Source organism: Armigeres subalbatus, chromosome 3 (assembly GCF_024139115.2).
Source record: "Armigeres subalbatus isolate Guangzhou_Male chromosome 3, GZ_Asu_2, whole genome shotgun sequence".
NCBI lineage: Eukaryota > Metazoa > Arthropoda > Insecta > Diptera > Culicidae > Armigeres > Armigeres subalbatus.
In genome coordinates, this window is record NC_085141.1 from 27933388 (window position 1) to 27952402 (window position 19015).

A 19015-nucleotide genomic window follows, 5' to 3' on the forward strand; every position below is an offset into this window, starting at 1 on the left:
GGAACATAATCACCTATCTTGAGACAAAATTTCATTTAAATAAAAGGGCGTTTTTCGCAAATCGACTTTAAAATTTTAAACTGATTTTTTCAGTGTGGGCTCAATTTGGATTTTTCAGATTTTCACTAGAAAGTTTGACTGATTTTGCGATGGTCACATACAACACTTTTTTGGGATGCGTCGTGTTTCTATTATTCCATTTGAAAATGCTAGAAAAAATTTCAGCTCTTTCAAAGGATAGTCTAGATTAAATTTGGAAAACATTTTGTGATCTGGTGATTTTCATTTCTCATTTTTCATTTCTCATTTTTCATTTCTTACTCTTACTTTTCACTCCTCACTTCTTCTTCTCGCGTCTCCTTTTCACTTCTCACTGCTCACAGAAATGAAAAAATGGCAATGACGCTTAACTTTTAAAAGAACATATGTCACCTTTTATTCATAAATTAATTTGTGTTCTGCAATCAAAGCTATCATATTGGTCTGTTGATCGCAATATTAAATTCATTCATGAAAATATGTTTCTGGGTCATTTTGAAAAATAAACGAGAATTTTCATGTATACACTGAAAAAAAATCCGTAGAAGAAACTACTATTTCGTAGATACACTCTGTTTTCAAAACAACCATGGATTTTCAGTAAATTTTACTGGTTTCAGACAAACTCACCACTGTTTCAGTTCAGTGACAACATTCCACAGGGCCACAGTTGACTTTTACTGCGCGCATGGTAAAATCAAACGGGTTTGTTCTGCTGAAAATCGTCGTGCATATTCTTAAAATAACCCTCGGAATGGTAGTTTCACTGCGATATTTTTGCGTGTACAGTAGACGTTCGACAACTCCAAGTCATTTAACTGCAATGCTTTTAACTGCAATTCGATAGTTGCAATACGTTTTGCAGTTATCGGACCGCTAAACTTCAAACTGATGTCAAACTCAATGACAGCTGCATTGCGCTGCACATTTGAATGCAGTTTATTGCATCGACGTCGATTGACAACCGTTTGACGTCTAGAATGTGTTGCAGTTATCGAACGGCATTCGCTAACTGAAACGTAACATGTTGTGGTTATCTAACGACTACTGCATGAAATCTTAAAATAGGTACTTTTAACTCATTAATGGGTTTCTATGTTTCTTTGTGGATTTTTCTTCCGTGTAAGCTGTGATTCTATGCTGTCAGTGTGCCGGTTTCGCAATAAATTGCAGGCCTATATGCTAAGAGCTCATGTTTGAGCGTAGGATCCTACATTCAGAGATGATGCGAAAGCGGCCATCTTGAGCCAATCGAGCATTGAGAGCTGTCAGAATCTGAGCCAAATGAGCATTGTTATTTTTACGGATGGAAAGGTATTGCGATTGAATAAAAAAGATTTTACGAAAAGTTTTGTCGAATAAACAATTTGTTTTACATTGGCAATTGAAGTAGTCTAGTTTATGCATGGTACTTTGTTCATTTGTTTGCCCTTTCTTTTGAGTAGTAATGCACTGTTGGACGTTAGATAGAAATCTGAAAATGCCATTATGCACAAAGTCATGTTCGAGCTCAACATTTTACGCTCATGGCAAGTGCTGGCAGCGTTTGTTTACAAAAGTGGCGTTGCTAAATCGTCTGAAAAGATTCGCACATCTCTTAATATAGGATCCTAGTTTAGCGTAGCCAACTCCAACACCAACGCCGAGCAACTACGACAAATCTAAAAAACTAACATCATAAAACATCCAAATTCAGCTTTATTCAATATGCAACTTTAATCAGGAACATTCATTAAATACGACTAATGAGTTTAATTGATTCAAACTATCTACATGATCAATTTTGATTTACTTACATGAAGAACAACTATTTGTCTTTTATTTCAACGTGAAAAGCAGGCAGAATTTAAAAAAATCCTGCTCTTTTATTGTTTGGATATTTCAATTATCAAGCTACAATCATTGTGCTTATTGACGATTGTTGACATCTCATGCAACTGACAGCGGTCTATCTGCACTGTGCCGGGACATGGTAGCTGGCTATTTTAGGCTAAGGAGTTAGATAGGATGTCTATAGCCTGATAAATTGTGTCTTGGGAGAACATAACCTAGAAAATCGATAGACCAATGCAAATTCTTACTTAACCTCACTTATTTTGACAGTTCACAGAGCTTGTTTACAAGGTGTTAGAAGGAAAATCGATGAAGGGAAAATTAAATTCATATTTTTAGTTTAAGTACTGTGATCCGAATATTTAAGTGTTATTCTTTGCATTCAACATGAAATCAACCGCAAGGACATCTACATACAGATAAAATGACGAAACAATTTTATCAGAAACTGCGCCGGAGGCTAAGTCCCGTAGAAAAAGCTCTGTGAACTGTCAACCTACGTCATCATGCACTGGTCTATAGCTTATTTGTTCGAAAATGATGTCTCATAACTCTTTGAATATTTACTATTTTTGAAGTGCCATCATTATGAAACTCAATAGTGAACAAGAAAACATTCCCCATCGAATGCAACTTTTGTAGCAAAATCGATTCAGGTTTAGTACTAGAAAAATTGCTAATGTTTCAATGTGCACACACATACACACACACACACACACACGGACACACACACGGACAGACAGACATTTGCTCAGTTTGTGAGCAGGAATCGAATGGTATATAATACTATGGGTCTACAAGCGCTCTATAAAAGTACATTTAGATTGAAATGAAGCCTTTCTGGTCAACTTTGTTGTAGAGAAAGGCATAAGTGCACGGCAGACTGGTTCGAACCAGGACGTCGGGTGGGAGGCCGTGTGAGACCCACGCCCATCACGCTTGAGATTCGAAGAGGTAACTGCGTATAAAAGCACTGATGGGGAATAATCAGTCAAATTCATAAGGCGATTATGAATTTCGATAGTCAGTTGCTGAGTGAATGACCTTTTAATTTATTAGAAAAAGAAGCTATCTGCTTCACTCATTTCATTTATTAATTAGATCTTTGGTTAGATAGGTACAGGACATGTTTGTTTCACTCTAACATTGCATAAATAATCCTTAACAACCTTTCCTAGCGTTCCTAGACTAATCAACACATCAGTTAACATTCCTCTCATTCCTCTTTAGTTGTAAATATAGTTGTAAAATAAATTTCCAGTGGCTACAAACGTTTTAAGCTTCGTTGAAATGGATCTTCTGAGGTCGTTGAATTTGAGCTGATTGTTGATGCCTCTACAGTGATGCATTCCGTTCCAGTTCCATCTGGTTTGGAATTTGCTGGTAGCTTAATACATATGGAGTACCATACGAAGACCAAATAAAACTTCGATCTTTCGAGTTGACCTTTCCAGTAATCTGTGAACAGCTTGCATTGAGTGGTTAAGTCGCTAAAATAATTATCTTTCGGGGTCTAAGCGAATTTTGTCATTGCTGAGAAACGAAATGATGATTTCAATGTGCACGATGGATGAAGAATTTGATGAATCTGATCCAGAGGATCCCCAAGTAACCAAAAGTTCTTTAAGGGTACGATTTTCGCTTAATAAGCTTCACTGAGCTGCTTAGCGGAAAGGCTCTTAGGGCCGATGTCCACGTAGCGGTTTTTTACGCTGCGTGCATGCCGCGTTCACGCAATGTACCCAGTACCTGCGTGCACGATTACATTTGATGCTGGGTACCTTGCGTGGACGCGGCGTGCATGCAGGTTGAAAAAAAAACGCTACGTGGGCATCGGTGCAAAGGAACTTTGGTTACTTGGGTTGACTTTATTCCGTTCGCCCTGAAATAAGTCATGAAAGTTATAACACAATCAAAACGTCTATCTCAACTGAACATTTTTACCTGTATCGAGTTTACTGGTTGTTCACAGTCGGATCTGAATTTAATGGTCACCGATGCCATAGCTGTTGACCCTTTTAAGACCCTTGCCACAGAGACAACGCGGGTGTGTTAAAATGCATGATGTCCGGCCCACCTGGCCTGATCTTTGTGAACGTCCTGCACCATCGGTGAGCACATTGGAACCGTGTCGGTGGAAGGAGCGACACTTCCATACGCTGTGAATTTAAAATTGAAACATATATAACAAAATGACGCAATACAAAGGATAAAACGCATTTGATCCTTCGTCCATCTAACGATTACAAATTCATCGTATTGTAGAGAAGAACAAATAGGACATCAATTTTGTCCGTTGTTTTTACTAACATTTTACTAACATGCATATCAAGTAACAAGCCCAGTTCTTAGGGCTTGTTACAATATAATGAACTACTTGAATAGACAACAGCTCCTTGTTTTGCACCGTTTGTATCATCAACGCAGCCCGGCACTGGGTTGGTTACCCGCTTCCGCTGAAGCATCTGCCCGTTGCAGGTTCAGTTCAGGCATGGATATGTAATGTAAATTCGCGCATCCTTTTAAAATACCGACAGATGGAACCGCATCACAAACGGTCCGATAGATATAGTCTTCATTCCGGTTACGTCGGAGTACTGGCACATCCGGTCTTGTTGTGGATCGCATCATGATCCGGTACATTTATGGGCATATCTACCACGTTGACACCACGACACATTGAAGGGCAAAGGACAAGAAGGTACATCATTACTTCTGGCACCATCAACAACATATTGCAAATCGGAGAAATTAATTATCGAATCCGGCATTGAATGCTCTGTCACCGGAAATTTTACAAATTAACTCCTCCGGATCGATCGTGCTGCGGAACTACAAGTTCTGCGTGAATCCTTTGGGACCATGCCCATGCCCACCACAGCTCAGCGCATCTGTTCTGCTCATCATCAATTTACAGCAAAAACTAAAAACTTATAAAAATGCGAAAACTTTTTCGCTAATATTTTCAAACTGTTTGACGGTTTGAAAACAATTACGCAAAAGTGAGTAAAGCCTAAAACTCTAGTGAGTGGTGACTCATTTGCCAATATAATGTAACTCACTTTTGACATTTCCATCAAAATACTAAAGTGAGCCTTTTGACTACTTTTGAGTAGATTCAAATGAGCGTGTGTGTGTCAATGACGTCACTGTTTGCGTTTAATAAAACAAGCGGGAGAGTGAAAAGAAAACTGCTCACAAAGAACGGATCGCACCACCTGTGAAGAGTCAGTCCAGTCCAGAGGACTTGACAGCTCATCCGAACGTGGCCCGACTCCGTCAACTTTTGATTTCATTCGCGTTCGAGGTTTTGTCACCGCTACGTGGCTCGCGATATTTCAGTGCAGTTAGTAATTGTAATTTTTAAGTTAAGTTCTTAAGATTCAATACTCTATCTGTCCGTGATTAGTGCACAAAGCTCGCCGTCAACTCAACCAAAACGATCCGCTTCCTGCAATCACCCATAATGCATCCAAAAGTTGCGCTCGTGTTCGCCCTGGTGGCCGTTTCAACTTCTCTCTGCCAGGCAAGTTCTTGCAGCAACCCGGAGGTTAAGTCCAGCTTCTTTTTCCACTTCGGACGCCACTATTGTCCAGATTGCCTTTGTGACCGAGTTCAGCCTGAAGTGCTCCAATTCCGGGCCGAGCTGCCCTGTTCGCCGAGGTCGGAGAAAGCTGGCTCCGTGTTCGCGTTGGGGACAGCAAATACCATGAGTGTTGGAAGGTTTCTCCAGGTGGGTTATTTTGCTGACAAACCGATACTTTATTTTGAGCAGACTTTTAGCTAATTGATTTCTTTATTTCAATAAACATGCTAAAATCATATTCCTAAATAAAAGCTTGAAATAGATAACACCAAAATAAGATTTTGAGCTAATATAGTCACTTAATACCTATTCATAAATTTGATACAATCAAATGTTTTGAAATGTAGCTAAAAGCTAATTTCCTATTATGTGTTTGTAGGTCAGCTGGAATGAGGAAATCAAGAAGGCTAGCAGCGGCAAGTACACCATCCGGTTGTTCGACGAGGAATCGTTTGCCGCTGTACGCAAGGCCACGTGCCGGCGAGGACATCCAGTCGGTGAAGGCTCTGACCAGTGTGGTGGTGACTGCGTGCTGCCTACAAAGGACCGTGGATTAACTCTGAGATTTTGGCCACTGTGGTTGGACTGTCGTGTCGTGTTTCTCCACCCGCAACAAGCTGTTGGCGTGAGAAATAGTTGTGGTAGCAAATTAGAGTCAGCATCAAGTTTCTAACATCATCATCATCAATTGTTGGATTCATTTTATGGTGTGTTTTTAAAGAAATTGTACTCTTAATGACATGTTAGATGTGATCCAAAATGCTTAATTGGTTGGTCTGACGGGCCAATATGGTCATGAACTCAGATAATAAAACATGGTACATATAAAATTGTTTGAGATAAGATCGAGAACAACTAGCAAAATAATAAAAAATCACCTACGTATTCTCAAGTTGCCCTGGAAAACCCTCACCCTGGATCATCAAACTGGTAAATAAGTTGAAAAGTTCATGTGCTTTGGACTTACGAATTGCCAATCGAAGGGATTGCAATTTCTAGCCCTCAGCGGGCTTATCATCAAATATAATATAATGGCCAATATTATTTTTTTTTTTTTTTTTCTTTATTAAGGAGCTTTTCAGCCCATGGCTGGTTCGTCTCCATATATATATATATATATAGGAGTCGAGGATTCCTAGTGGGACAATTTTAAAATGGATTTATAATAATATTATACATTTCATGGTCTATTATTGTTCTAATTATTTAAAGGAAAAAACAAATCTTTATATTCTTGAGTTCGTTCTACCATTACTATTTTAAATTTGTTAATAAAGGAGTGTCCTTCAAGTAGTTGAATAGGTTGTCGTGATGTGTCGTCTTAAAGTTTCTCAGATATGTGTTAGGGAGGCCAGTTTGTGTTCAGCTCCTTCATATGAGTGGACATATAAGTAGAAAGTGTTCCACCAGATGATGTATGTTGCAAGTTTCCAAATTTTCCTAAATGGACCACCACCTGCCATATTGTGCGATGCTCTGGTGTGCCCCTGTTCGCAAGCGAGAGAGCACCTTCGGTCCTGGTATGGGACGTCTTCCATCAGTGTTGTCATTTTAATTTTCCTTAGCAGCAGATTCTGACGACATTCCCATGCGATTGCCCAGGAGGTTTGTATCTCAAGTTATCCATCGTTTTATGTTCTTGACCAGGTGTGTTGTAAGTAATAGACGGGGTTACGTCCAACAGATGCAAGATTATCTGCCTCTTCATTCCCATAAATCCGCAGTGTCCAGGAACCCATACAAAAAGCAGGTTTTTGGAGCCTGCTTCTGAATGGCCTGAATCCATGGATGGCGTGAGATGTTTCGATTCGAGCGGAAAGTACGCTAGCAGAATCAGAGAAGATGGCAATTGGTTTTGTTTGATGGAGACGTAACTGCTTCAGTATTGCGGCGGCTTGGCTAAAACACCGAGCAATGATCTGGTAATCTATGGGAATGGTTGATATCACTCCCATAAATACCTATTCCAACGCGGTTTAGTGCTCTGGATCCGTCAGTATATCTTATGGCATGACGGTATACTTTCTTCTTTGCAGTTCTATTACTAGATTTTTCATAACAAGTGAGTTGTCACCGGCGAAATCGCTGTTTTATCGTATAATCTAGGACCATCTTGGGTTGATTCCAGGCCCTGGCTCCAGCCCAGTGGATCTCGGACACCGGAGGGCTCCTGGTCGGTGTGGTGACGAAAGATCTTTTGCCACTTCGAGCAAAGGGTTCCTTCATCATCTCCGGTCGTCTTTTCCAAAAGCGATACACGTTTGGATATTATTTCCGATATATAGTGTTCAAAGGGCAATCTTCCGGCTTCAACGCATGCTACCTCTGCCGGTGTAGATGGTAGAAGATTCGATGAATCCGGATGGCTTGATTATAGGTTGATTGTAGGGTGTTGATAAGCGATTTATTCACATGACATGTGAGTTCAATTCCATATATCAATCTGCTATCTATAACGGCTTTCCTCTCGTGTTCTTATGTCTCGATGCTGGACTGATGCCGTCGTGCTAGAGCTCATAATATATTCAATCTGGTTTGGCAACTTCGTTTACCTCAAGAAAATGAGCTTTGAAGGTGGTGAGGTGGCGGTCGACTCGAACTCAAATTCTAACGAATTTCGATAGGGGATGAGATCTTCACCAGCTTTGGCCGATAGTCGTGATGGGCGGTGGTTGTTTAGGCATATAGTGTTATGGCGCTTTTCTCTCCGGAAAGTACAAATCCGACTTTGTTGTCCATCTATGAACATCGTTGATAGCGCTTGCAATTTTCTTCGAAGGGCTTTAAAGAGTTTTACCCAGTACTACCAGAACAATGTCATCTGCATATACAAGATGTATATCTCTTTGGGTAGTTTGGCAAGACATCATTCATTGCTACAAGAAAAATTGTGACCGCGATCACAGTACCCTGTGGAACTCCTGTTTCTTCGAAATATTTTAGACTTGTGGTTACCGATGCATACTGAAAGGTTCGATTTTGCAGAAAATTTTAATGTATGTAGAATGTGACCAGAGAGGCCCATTTATTAGCTGACATATTACTTTCGGTGTCAGGCCCTATTGAGGCCTTAGAGAGGTCCAGGGTGGCCATTTCGATATGATTATCTCTGTCTTCTGTTTGCTGTAATACTTCCAGGGATGCAAAATATGTTCAGTGCCGTGTCCTGGACGAAACGCATGCTGTCTGTGATCTAAATGATTGTTTTCTTCGAGAGTGTACCAATCGTCGATTTACCATTCTCTCGAGTTTTACTAGTGCAGCATGTGAGTATAGGCGGAAGTCGTCCGGAGTTGGAGCAGCTGATGTTCGCTTGGGAATCAGGACAACCAAGCTATGTTTCCAGTTTGTTGGGAGCGAATTGTTTACCCATTCTTTATTCATGAGTCGCAGGGTATTGAGCTTTCCAGTACGTGACAACTGTTTCAAAATTGGGTAACCTACCTCATCTTACTGATTTTCCCTTCGCGCGGGAGAGTGATGTTCTAACTCAACTAGTCGGAATGGTTGATTGATCTCCTGGATTGTACTATCGTCTGGAATTCGAATATGTTCAATCGGTTGTGGAAACAGCGTTTGTTTGGATGAAGTCTTTTTCGTATGCAGATATTGCCGATAGTGATGACAAAGTGTGCTCCATCATATCAGCAACTGTTGTAGGATCTGCTGTGGTAACACTATTATGTTTTAGAGCCATACCTTGAGATCTTCGTTTACCACTCACAGCATTAATTCGCCCCACAGTTCGGAAGGCTGATTTTCATTGATTCCTTCTAGAAAGTTCTCCAACTTGCTCTTTAGCTTCTCTGATGATCTGACGGCATTCATTCCTTTTTCTTGATATTTGGCCACAGCTATTTTTTATCGGATTCCACATGGAATTCGCTTTGCAGTTCTCAATGCTTTTCTGCGGGCTTTGACAGCAGTTTTGGTGCTGGGGACCTAATGTGATGATTTTCGTCCGGGCTGGGACTTGATTTGGGATACTCTTACTGGCTGCTTCTGCATTTGTTTGATGAAATCGATTATGTTCTCTGGTGGGCTATGTTCTGTAAGGGTTTCTAATTCGAGTTCAAGTTTGCCAATCTGCGTTCAAAATCCATCGCGGTCGTCTGGATGTTTTAGGTGGAGAGATTGGATTTTTATAATAATAGGGTAATGATCGCTGCCCATTGGCTCAATGTATGTACGCCATGACGGACGATGTACAATGCTGGCACTTGCTAGTAGACACATCTACGGCGGTTGATGTTTCGCCTCTCTTAAAGTAACGGATCCATCGTTGAGTACAATTAGGTCAAGGCTTCCGCCGCCTCTGCCACAACGGAACCTCTAGAGTTGGCAGAAGGGCTACCCATGATGGTGATGGCCATTGAAGTCCCGAGTACGAGTCTGGAGCTCTTCCGTGAGAATCGATACATTGTTTAAACGATTATCCAAGTTTGTTATTTTTCCGCAAGGTAAATACACATTCACTACTGTTATTGGTAACGGTAGCTCAGATCCGACACGAGTGCGGGTAAGTCTGTTTTAGTGTACTTCAGAAAGGTATATGCTTACGTACTCCTATTGCAACCGAATGATAAATGTTAGCTTCCCTCTTATAAATCCAACGGTATTCTCTGATAATATTTTGTTCAAACATCACTGTAGTTCGGTGAGCTTCTTGGTTACTATTACCTGGGGGTCGTCCAGAATTAGTATCTCTAGGTCTGGTATTATTGTATTCGAATATTCCACTGATTGCTAATTTAGTATCTAATTTTCTTGTTGCCGTTATCGGTCCAGATTGGCTACCAGCTCTGGATGGAATAATGCTGTGGCGACTGGACATGAGCTTGATGTGGATGGATGTACGGTATCTGAAGATTGGTTGCTGGTATCGTTTCTTATGCAGCTGCTGTGATTGGTTTGGTAGATGACTACCTCGGCAGATCCGTTATTGAGTCATTGTTAATGTCAAAAATTTCAGGGGTTTGGTGTGAAGCGAAGAAATTTTGAATGGAGAATAACAAGGCAGGTAAGAGTCTCAAGGTAGGTAGTTCATTGGAGTTGGATCATCGGTCCACCTGATGTGAACTTTGGGTCCTCTGGGTTTATCATCATTTCCATCCGAGTCTTGGAGTGGTTACGCTTAGGGAGTGGGATCTTGATAGGTAAGTGTTTGCTTTCTCTTTTCTTAGTTTGCTTGCGGTTTTCTTCTTTTGGTACGTTGGGCGGTTGTCTCCATGTCGATGTCGTTTTCCGATGCATTCGGAGATAGTTAGCTTGCTGTGCTCCGTGATTTTGCGGTTTCGTTTGCCTGTTGATGTTTCTTTTCACTTCCGTTATTTTTACTTCTTCGCAGAAGAGCGATTTCTTTGTCTATTCGATTGATGTTCTCTTCCATGACCTTGATTCTGGCAACAAGAGATCTCCGATGGTACCATACTTAGTTAAATCTAGTCGCGACTCCCTTCAATGCAGTTTCTAGAACTTTGATACTCTCATCTTTTCTTTAAACAATCTGAAGTTGGTCTAGTTTTTAGTCAGTGTTCAAACCGCGTCACTACTTGCTTCATCGGGTATGCGTTGCCCTTCTTCCAGAGCCTCGATTCGTTTATCTTTCTCTGAAATTTGCTGAAGAGTTGGTTCATGGTCGTCGTCAAGTTGGTGATCTCTCGTCTTTTCCGGCCGTTGTAATCCCGGAATGACCTACTACTAAAACGTTGTTCGAAGATTCTTTTCGCTTCGGGATACGATTTTCCTTGGTCGATACGGATGTGCTGGATATCGTTTTCTTTAATGTACTCCGGACATTTTCGGCTAGCTATTAGTGCGAAGGAAGTACATCTTTGCAAAAGGTTTCGGCAGTACAGGGTATATTTTCTTGTATCGTGTGACTTTCCGAGCATGTACCATACGGCTTTTATTGCCACGCATCGATGGCTGTGGCCAAAACTCAACATTTGTAACACAGCATAGGAGCTGGATAGTATGGTCGCGTTTTGCATCTTAACCACCCAAACTCCATATGCTGTGGAATAACTGTGCCTTCAATCGTTAGAATAATAAGCGGTATTGATCACTTCAGATCCGTGCCGTCGTTTAATACGACGGAAATCGTAACCCCTGATCCTTCAAATTCGATCTCAGATCTCGTCCGTCATGCTCATTGCTTCCGAGCAGGTAACCACATCGCGATGAGTTTAGCACTGGATGTTTAACAACTCTGATTCCAGTTCCATCTGCTAGCTTTTCCATGACTAGTAATTTCTGCACATGTAATGGGTTTCTTACCTTCATTAGGTGATGCCTCGTTTTCTGGAAATGCTCCATCGATTTTCCTCGATCCATTTTCCACAGAGGTTCGTAGAAGGAAAGGATTATTTGGAAGGTTTCCGTTGTTTGGCCTTCATCCGAAGACTGTGATTGAACCATATTCATTACGATCGTAAAGGACAGGAATGTTCTGCCTGTGTAGGATCCATCGATTTTCTTCCTGAACTACTTATTGTAGTTCCTCCTCCAGGAGTCATCTAAAGGTGGGAAGGGCCTTGTCCGACATTGTCGGTGAACCGAACGTACTTCTGCTAACTGCTGAATTTGTATCTTGACCGCACTATCGTGATAATGTACAACGAGGAACAGACGATTTCTTTGTTATCAGGGTCACTACACTAAATGTGCTTTCTTCTCGCTTTTGAGGTTAGTATGATAGACGCTAAGCTTGGGTGATGTATTCCCGAAAAAACTGATAGACCGAAGAACACTGCAAACAGTAGGTATAAAGACAGAAAGATCACACGCGGCGACCACGGAAGGTTCTCAGAAAAACGAAACCAAGTATTTTATTCCGACGTATGAGATTGAAATCGAAAGCAAACAAACAAGCTGAGTCGATGCGCGTCCGTTCGCCATCGCTGCAAGCTGTCGACTGAGGCCAATATTAGTTCATTGAAGGTGGTGAATTGGAACTGCCCGTTTCATCTAGAACAAGGCTTTGAATTTAATTTTTTTACACTTCCTCGAAACCCACGAAATCTATATCGCCTTAATTACTGATGCAGCTTAACAATTCATTATACCACGAAAACTACACCATTGTGAGAGCGGATTAAAACTCGCCTTACTCTAAACTGGAAACTTCTACGCGAGCGATTAAATTCATCGAGATCACGGTCAAGGCAGATCCAACACCAGTAAACATGATCGCTGTGTACTATCTTAGAACAAATAACAAGGCATCACTCTGTCAGTTAAAACGAGATATACGTCAGCTTAGCAACATCGACGGACGCTACTTTCTAGTTGGAGATATAAACGCACGAAACAGAATGTTGAACTGCACCAGAGCCAACAAAGCAGGACGAATTTTGCACCATGAGTACGAGCCCACGGACTTCTACATTCTCGTTCCTGATACTCCCACCCGCTACCCTTCTGGGCCTTGGATCTGGTTATTTCAAACAACTTAGTACAGATGTCAAAGATGAAATCGCACGTCGAACTGTCGTCAGATCATCTGCCTGTAATTTTCACCATCGATGTTGACATTCCATTCCAGGTAAGCTCATCCGCTGGTTCGACAAGGTAAACTGGAGTACATTCGCTCGCAAAATCGTTCAGGAAACTGAACTCACTGCAACCTGGATCAACGATTTCGATCGTCCACAGAAAATCGACGATGCCATCAACAAAATCACTAAGGTCGTCATGGCAGCTTAGAATCTGAGAATCAAAATCGCGTAGAATATTTCCAACGAAGAAGAACATCCCGTGAGTTGAGCTGCTGATTCGGCTGAGACGTGCGTGGGAGCAGTTCATTCCAAGTCGGGACCGATCAACCAACTGTGTTCAACTATCTGAACAATACCATAACCGCGATAAGCGCAGAACATCGATACATAAACTTTGGGTCGATGCTGAAGAACCTGAATAATGGCAGAATAAATTTTGAAAGTTGACCGCAACTACCGGAACACGAAAAACATCCCCACTAAACGTCAATAGTAATCTCGTAGAGCCCTACAGAAGCTGAAGCATTCGCAATAGCTGAAAGTCGGATGATCCTGAGAACTCGGTCACCGTGGAAAATGCTGTTGATCTAGTTCGTACAGCAATCCCTCTCGTTCCTAATGCTGTTCTGGTAAAACCGAAAGATGTGGTGTCAATCATCAGCTTGTTGAAAATAGAAAATCTCACAGGCAGGACAGAAACAGCTGCCTCATCAAGCATATTCAAGAAAGGACTGATCGTTTGTAAAATCTTCAACGCGTCCCTAGCCGATAGGTTACTGTCCGACCGGATGAAATGTAATGTAATAGCCAGAAGGCTAATAAAGATATCACCAACCCCGGTAACTACCGACCGATAAGTCTCCTGAGCAGCCTAAGTAAGTCTTCGAAAGGATGACCCTCGCCCGCTTAAACCGACACCTGGAGAAAGAAGAAGTCATTCCACCACAGCAGTTTAGCTTCAAAACGGAACACTCAACTCGCTCGCAAAAAACAGAAGGTAAAGCGCGGATTCCTAACGGGTTACGCGACTGGTATGATTCTCATCGTTGTTGAAAAGACGTATGACTCCGTACGGCAAAACGCCGTGGTATACAAGCTATTCCAATCTAATCTGCACCTTTACCTGGTTAGGATTGTCCAATAAATACACTAACACGGATGGTAGATGGATATATATTGCGTTCCATGCGTGATCTACAAAAGAAGCGATAAGCTGGTGCACAGCCTTATGTGCCGACACCTTCATAAAATAATTTTAAATATTGATGGCAGTTAGGTATTTTAAAAATTAAGTCGAATATATTTGATCACTCAAAGCAAATTAATTTAAGAAACCAATATAAATGTAAAATTTTACATGTAGGAATTATTGGGTAAATCACTTTTCATCAATTAAAATTTATTGACTCATGGCAAACTGTCAAAAAATGCACCCAGTGCCACAGGAGCGCGCGCGTGAAAATACACTCAGTGAAACACTCCAGTGTATTTTCGACGCGCGCTTTCTAAATCCTGGAAAGGTAGTGGGTTTTATTAACTCAATTCGCGAATACGAAAGTAATGCCTCTACTCACTCTTATGGGAAAGTCTCATTGCTATCTGTCAGACTGTGCGTGAAACATGGCAAATCACCCATTCTTGTTCCTCCACAGTAAAATCCATAAGGAACTGTCAGACTGTGCGTGAAGCATTTACCTTATTATTATTATTTATTCAGACTAAGGCCGAAGTGGCCTGTGCGGTATTAAGAGTCTTCTCCATTCGGCTCGTCCATGGCTACACGTCGCCAACCACGTAGTCTACGGAGGGCCGGAAATCATCTTCCACCTGATCAGTCCACCTTGCCGCTGCGCACCTCGCCTTCTTGTGCCCGTCGGATCGTTGTCGAGACCATTTTCACCGGTTATCCGACATTCTGGCTACGTGCCCGGCCCATCGCAGTCGTCCGATTTTCGCGGGGAACGATGGATGGTTCTCCACAGCTGATCGAACTGTGGTTCTTCGCCTCCTCCACGTACCGTCCGCCATCTGCACCCCACCATAGATGGTACCAGCACTTTCCTTTCGAAAACTCAGGTGCGCGTTGTCCTCCACGAGCATCGTCCGGAGTCTCGTGTCCGTAAGGTTACCGGTCTAATAGCGTTTTGTAGATTTCAGTTTGGTACGGCGGCAACTCTATTCGATCGAGTCTTGCGGAGTCAAAGTACGTACGATTTCCAGCCACTATGCGTCTCGAATTTCTCTGCTGGTGTCATTTTCGGCGTCACCAGTGAGCCCAAGTACACAATTCTTCTACCACCTCGATTTCGTCACCGATCAAACTCGCGGTGGGTGGCTCAGTATCTTCTCTTGAACCTCTTCCTATCATGTACTTCGTCTTCGACGTGTTGAACTATCCGATTCGCTTCCCTCTTCAGTCTGATGTGAGCTTCCTCATCTTCTCAAAGTTACGTGCCATAATATCTATGTCGTCAGCGAAGCCAAATAGCTGGACAGCTATTGAAAATTGTACCACTCGTGTTAATCCTGCTCTTCGTATTACCTTCAAAGCGATGTTGAATGCAAACACGAAAGCCATCACCTTGCTAACCCTCTGCGGGTTTCGAAGGGACTCGAGAATGCCCTGAAACTCGAACTACGCACATCACCCGATCCATCGTCGCTTTGATCACCGTTCGGTTTATCCGGAAACCGTGTTCGTGCATTAGCTGCCTAGCTGGTCCGATCAGTTGTATCTGCGGCTTTGAAGTCGATGAATAGATGATGTGTGGCACGTTGAATTCGCGGCATTTCTGCAGTACTTGGCGAATGGCGAACACCTGGTCCGTGTGTGGGCGTTCGCCCATAAACCTGGTACTGCCCACGAACTCCCTTGCAGTTGGTGCTAGTCGACGGCATAATTTGGGAGAGTACCTTGTGCGGCGTTCAGCAATGTGATTGCGCGGTAGTTGCTACAATCCTACAAGCATTTACCTTCGTAGTCGCGAATTATACCGGACTGGGAAAAGACGCGTCTTAGGTTGTTTACTTGACAAATGGTGATCAACCTACAAGATGCGAATACATAGTTAAGAGTAATCCGTATACCACAAAGTTCTATTCAATGGACGCAGTGGTTCTACGCAACAAAAAAAATGCCAGTTTGGTTTATCTCGAAAGAGTAACATCGTTTCAGAGTTTGCTCTTCCAGCTAATACCCTTTTTTTTCATAGCGCTCTATTCATTCCTTTGTAGTTAAAAAAACAAACTTTCTTTTCCGAGGGACAGTGGGAGATGGCAGAAGATCCAGGAGGAGGAGAATCAACCTGGCCTTTGGGTCCAGGTTTTTGTAACTGGCACTAGATCAAAATGAGTTAGAACAGACACCGAGAACAGAGGAAGTAATCGAGACAACAATGGAAAAAACGGACTGCAGCACGTGTAACGCCAATTGAAAACCAGTTCACAAAGCTGTGAAGGTAGAACAACCACAACGGACCACGTTTTTGATCCTGGAGCGCACGGACGAGAACAAAACTGAAGACTGTTTCTCCATTTTCATCAAAAGGCGATGAACCATCACATCGAACGTTCCATAAGCAGGACGAGGAAGGCGGACTTCTGCTGAAGACAGTCAACAAACCGCAACAGAGAAGCTGATGAAACAAAAGCTATTCGGAGATCAATCAACATTAATGTTAGAGAGCACCCAACTTAAACAGCTCGCAAGGAACTATTTTTGCGCAGATCTTAAAATGCATACCGACGATGAGATTTTGGAAGAACTACATACGAACATGTGACTGAAGTGAGACGAGTAAAACGTCGAAACACGAAGAGTGAACTCGAAGATTCTGGAGTGTTTATCCTAACATTCAATTTGGCGTCCATCCGAGCTCCATTGACGTAGGATTTTATTGGGTTAAGCAGTACATACCAAATCCTCTTCGTTGCATGAACTGTTTGAAGTTCGGCCATAAAAAACAGCTTGTAAGGGAAATCAGTATGTGCCTGCTGTGCTAACCTCTACCATGACAGCAACCGTCCAACAGGCCTTAGATGTGTCATATGCCGTGGAGATCATCACACTCTATCCAAAAGCTGCCCAGTGTACAAGGATGAATTTGAGATTCAACGCTAAGAGTGACGAGAAGGTAACGTATCGAGAAGCCAGACAAAGCGGAAGTTAAGCTCCGGATCCCAATCCTCAAGTTGAGACAGCCGTTCTCCAGCCTATTCAAATTGCCTAACAATGCAGTAGACCTACAAAAGAACAATACTGAACTCGAACAACCATACATCAACGAGGCTAGCGGTCAAGCCATCTAGCCATAATCCATCGTTACGCGTACGGCAGGTAGCCGTGCATCCAACAACGAAGAGCACGACCAACCACTCATACGAAACGGACAATTCGAACGACCAGACTAACCATCAAATGAACACAGAACTCTCATCGAATGAACACCGTACATTAGTATTAGAAGGTAACACTAACACGAATACTAACCAACAAAATGAACAGAAACTTTCCTGATAACTTTAACATTCACATGACTAACACGGAAATCGAACCTAACAATAGACTTATCAGGGGTTCATCAATTCACTCACCGATGGATTTTGACATTTGAGCGGTCGTCTTCTCGAACAAAAGTTCATTTTGCGTTCATTAGCAGACCCGCTCAAACGTCATAATTTCTTGGGGAGTTCATTTTGCGTTAGTCTATCAAACATATTATCACAGTTTATCTCTCAGTCCATACACATCGACGAAGAACGATTCAACAACACAGAATTTTAAAACGAACCAATGGCACAAACCTCTTGTCAAACTTTTAGATACTGTTATGGGTATTGCATATTACAGTGGAATTTGAATGGATTTTATAATAACTTTAACGAACTCAAGATATTAATCAGCGATTTCAATCCGTTTGCAATATGCATACAAGAGAGCCATTTTGACCATTCCAGTACTACGCTTAAGAATTTCTCGATATTTTACAAACTAGACCAATTTCACATCGAGCATCCGGTGGCGTCGCCATCTGCGTCAAAGAAGGTTTCATGCAAAAGAACTGAGCTTGATACCGATCTACAAGCCGTAGCAGTTCAAATGTGCTCTAGAATTTACACTTGTTTCTTTGTACCTTCCACCAAATCAACAGATCCAGAGATCCCAATTAGATGACTTTATTGTACAATTACCAACTCCTTTCTTGATAACCACTGATTGCAACGCACAAAACATCGTATGGGGTAGCAGACAGGACAACGCGAGGAAATTAATTGAATCTTGTATCAACGACTGGAACTTGAACATCTTCAATGACGGTTCTCCCACCCATTTCAGTATGGCGCATAAGTTTCTCAGCCATAGACATCTCTTTTGGTTCCGCATGCCTCTCCAGTCATTTCAACTGGAGTGTTCATTCTGATTTATGCTCAAGTGATCATTTCCCAATCATCCTTACCCGCTCACAAGAAACATCAATGCACCAGACGCCCTCGTTGGGTAACAACAGCTGCTGATTGAGGAACTTTTCAGCAAAACGTGACTAAAGGTTTAGATGATAAAACCCACTAACACCATTAGAACAACTTGACCTCTCTTCACCGTATTAAACTCTGCGAAAACTATCCCTCGAACCTCGAGCGAAGTTAAAATGTAACCACCCTGGTGATTGAAGTTTCTAAATGTATTAAAGAAAGAAACAAAGCATTTAAAACACTTAATCGTAGATTCGACTCAGAATCAGAAAAACGATTCAAATTCGCGAGCGTAGCACGCCAGCTAACGACGATGTCAAAATGAATCTTGCAAAAATATTTCTTCTATCAATAATTCAACGCCACTCAAGGATGTGTGGTCGAAAGTGCAAAAATATCTGGGAAAACAAACTTTCAAAGTATAACCTGCATAGAAAGTGGATCTGGTTTAGTATATCCTCCTAACAGAATTGCTGAAGAGTTGGAAAACAGTACTATTCTGCGTCTAGTACTGCATCTTATTCGCTTGAGTTCACACGCCACATGTTAGAAATTCAAAAACAGAGACAATTTTGTTTGAAGAAAC

At 41.9% G+C, this 19015-nt stretch overlaps 1 protein-coding gene and 1 pseudogene across 1 annotated transcript in view; both read left to right on the top strand.

Moving 5' to 3' along the window:
• Positions 1-5120: 5120 nt before the first annotated feature.
• LOC134227468 (translocon-associated protein subunit delta-like) lies at positions 5121-6087 on the top strand (annotated as a pseudogene).
• Positions 6088-6146: 59 nt separating this feature from the next.
• Positions 6147-19015, top strand: part of LOC134227467 (protein ABHD18-like) — a 40670-nt gene continuing 27801 nt past the window's right edge. Inside the window, exon 1 of the mRNA XM_062708984.1 lies at positions 6147-6165. The gene's annotated coding sequence lies outside the window, so the exon portion shown is untranslated. The remainder of the gene's footprint in view (positions 6166-19015) is intronic.